Here is a 3,878-nt window from a genome sequence, read left to right on the forward strand (position 1 = left end):
CTCTTAGGAAGAGATCTCCTAACTAAACTGAAAGCCCAAATGCAGTTCACTCCAAGGGGGCCTGAAGTTACCTGGGGAAAAAACAAGCCGAGCAACCTAGCCCTATTAGTTCAACTAGAAGAAGAATATAGGCTCCATGAACCAGAGACAGAGGCTAAAGATTCGGACCTCGTAGATTGGCTAAAAGAATTCCCAGACGCCTGGGCAGAAACAGGGGGCTTAGGAATGGCTAAAAATGTTCCACCAATAGTAGCAGAATTAAAAGCGGATGCCTCCCCCATTAGGGTTAGACAATACCCTATGAGTAAAGAAGCCAGGGAGGGGATCCGACCACACATCCTCAAGTTGATAAAACAAGGGGTCCTAGTGCCGTGCCAATCCCCCTGGAAGACTCCTCTCCTCCCTGTGAAAAAGCCAGGGACAAATGTCTACCGGCCAGTGCAGGATCTAAGAGAAGTAAATCGGAGAGTACAGGACATACACCCCATAGTTCCTAACCCTTACACCCTCCTCAGCATGCTGCCACCCGAGAGAAAATGGTATTCTGTCTTAGACTTGAAAGATGCTTTTTTCTGCCTGAGGTTGCATCCCGCTAGCCAAGCCATCTTTGCCTTTGAATGGAGAGACCCTGAGGCCGGAATAACTGGACAATTAACATGGAGCCGATTAGCAAAAGGGTTCAAGAACTCACCAACCCTCTTTGATGAGGCCCTGCACCGAGACCTCAGTGAGTTCCGAACCAGCAACCCTCAGGTAACATTGTTACAGTATGTAGATGACCTGCTCCTAGCCGCCGTAACCAAAGAGGAATGCATTGAAAGTACAAAGAAGCTTTTAACAGAGCTGGGGACTTTAGGCTATCGTGCCTCAGCCAAAAAGGCCCAGCTGTGCAAAACAGAAATAACTTACTTAGGGTATGTACTGAGAAATGGCCAAAGGTGGCTGACAGAGGCCTGGAAAAAGACTGTGATGCACATCCCGACTCCCACCTCACCGAAGCAGGTAAGGGAATTCCTAGGGACAGCTGGGTTTTGCCGCCTGTGGATACCCGGGTTCGCCTCCTTGGCAGCCCCCCTGTATCCTCTAACCAGAAACCAGGAACAATTCACCTGGAATCCTGAACATCAGACGGCCTTTGAGGACATTAAGAAGGCCTTGCTTTCAGCTCCCGCCCTCACCTTGCCAGACCTGACCAAGCCATTTACCTTATACATAGATGAAAAAGGCAGAGTGGCTAAAGGTGTGTTGTCGCAAGCTCTAGGACCTTGGAAACGGCCAGTGGCCTATTTGTCCAAGAAACTGGATCCAGTGGCCAGTGGTTGGCCAGTCTGCCTGAAGGCCATTGCAGCTGCCGCAGTCCTAGTAAAAGATGCAGACAAATTGACCATGGGGCAGCATATCACTATCATAGCCCCTCATGCATTAGAGAGCATCATTCGACAACCACCTGACCGATGGATGACTAATGCCCGCCTGACTCACTATCAGAGCCTACTCCTCACGGACAGGGTGGCCTTTGGAGCCCCAGTCATCCTAAACCCGGCGACCCTGCTGCCTGCGGTAGGGGACCCAGAACCCTGCCATCACTGTGATGAAATTCTAGCAGAAGAAACCAGCACCCGGAGAGACCTAAGAGACCAGCCTTGGCCCGGGTGTCCAACCTGGTTCACTGACGGCAGCAGCTTCATCAAAAATGGTAAGCGGGTCGCCGGGGTGGCAGTAGTGGATGGGAAGAAAGTCATTCGGGCCGACAGTCTACCTGAAGGGAGCTCCGAACAGAAAGCTGAGCTAGTGGCCCTTACTCAGGCATTAAAACTGGCAGCAGGAAAGAATATAAACATCTACACAGATAGCCGGTATGCCTTCGCCACAGCCCATATTCATGGGGCCATTTACAGATAGCAAGGTCTTCTTACCTCAGCAGGAAAAGAAATCAAGAACAAGGAAGAAATCCTAGAGTTGTTAGATGCTGTACACCTGCCAAAGAAAGTAGCCATCATGCACTGTCCAGGGCACCAGAGAAGTCAGGATGCTGTAGCCAAAGGAAACCAGATGGTGGACGAAGCCGCCGAGTCAGCAGCAGAGAAAATTCCGACTTTGGCTACTAACATCTGTGAACTCTGGTGGCCCTCAATGTCTGATACTAGTTTTCAGTATTCTGAAGAAGATGAACAGGAATTGTCTCGCTTAGGATTGACTAATAAGAACTCAGAGGGAGCTATAATAGACCAAGAGAACAAAAAAGTTCTTCCTCAGAAGGAAGGTAAAGAGTATGTAAAACAAATACACTATCTGACCCACTTGGGAGCAAAGAAATTAAAAGCCCTCATCAAAACCTCTGAGTTCCAGATATTGAAATTAAGTAAAATCATTCAAGAAATTGTAGAAAACTATAAAGCCTGTGCCTTAACAAATGCAAAGACTGCTGCCGAGTCAGCTGGTAAGAGACTGAGAGGAGACCGACCTGGAGCATACTGGGAAGTAGATTTTACTGAAGTAAAAATCACCATTTATAACTATAAGTATCTGCTAGTATTTGTAGACACCTTCTCAGGATGGGTTGAAGCATTCCCCACCAAACAAGAAACTGCAAATGTGGTAGCTAAGAAAATCTTAGAAGAAATTTTTCTGCGATTCGGGATCCCTAAGGTAATTGGGTCAGACAATGGCCCAACCTTTGTTTCCCAGGTAAGTCAGGGACTGGCCAAACAACTGGGGGCAAATTGGAAATTGCACTGTGCTTATAGACCCCAGAGCTCAGGTCAGGTAGAAAGGATGAATAGAACTCTAAAAGAGACCTTAACCAAAATAGCTATTGAGACCAACGTAAAGGATTGGATTGCTCTCCTTCCCTTCACACTGTTCTGTGTGCAGAACACCCCAGGGAAATTTGCTCTCACCCCTTTTGAAATCATGTACGGGGGGCCACCCCCTCTTACTGATGTAAAATATCATAGTGTTGATGCTATACCTTCCACCCCATTGTTAACCCGCTTAAAAGCTTTAGAATTAGTTCAAAAGGAGACCTGGCCAATGCTCCAAAAAGCTTATACTGATAAGTTGCCTCCCCTCCCTCATAATTTTCAGGTTGGAGATAAAGTCTTAGTCCGCAGACATCGGGTCAGCAGCCTCGAACCTCACTGGAAAGGACCCTATCAGGTGCTGCTAACTATCCCCACAGCCGTCATGGTAGACGGAGTAGCAGCTTGGGTCCATGCCTCTCATGTCAAGCCAGCGAAGATGACCAGTGGACTTTGGAAAGGACTGACAATCCTTTTTGGTTGCACCTTCATCGGGACAACCGCAAGTAACCATAACCCACATGCCCCTCGCAATCTTACCTGGGTAGTCCAATCTCAAACAGGGAATGTTGTATAGTCTATCTCCAAAATCGCCACCCCCTGGACCTGGTGGCCAGATCTGTACCCTGACCTCTGTAAGTTCGCCATTGGAGCCCCTGCAGACTGGGACGTAGAAGGAAACCTTAACCCCACTGCCCCTCATATACCACTCCCTCAGACCTCTAGGTCTTCTTGACCCTGCCCTCGTCGGAGGACGAGCAGGTTGTGGAAATCGGAGATGTAGAATGGCCCTGAGATATTTCTCTTTCTATGTCTGTCCAGGACACAACCTGAATACACGAGGGCTGACTTGTATGTGCGGGTCTCAGAGTGATTTCTATTGTCGAAGCTGGAGATGTGAAATGACTGGAAATACTTACTGGAACCCCACCTCTTCTTGGGATTTCATAACCATAATAGCCAACTATTCCCTTGTTAACCCAAGAGATACTGCCTCCAAAGATCAAGCAGAAGCTGCATGCAATAGTTGGTGTCACCCCCTAAAAATCTCTTTCACAGATCATGGTAAAAAAGCCC

At 48.1% G+C, this 3,878-nt stretch overlaps 1 pseudogene; it reads left to right on the forward strand.

The window, feature by feature from the left end:
* The window catches only part of LOC102869929, a 47,752-nt pseudogene that overhangs the window by 1,299 nt on the left and 42,575 nt on the right, over positions 1-3,878 (forward strand).

This window comes from Elephantulus edwardii, unplaced genomic scaffold, assembly GCF_000299155.1.
Source record: "Elephantulus edwardii isolate Elephantulus edwardi_28Jun2011 unplaced genomic scaffold, EleEdw1.0 scaffold00210, whole genome shotgun sequence".
NCBI lineage: Eukaryota > Metazoa > Chordata > Mammalia > Macroscelidea > Macroscelididae > Elephantulus > Elephantulus edwardii.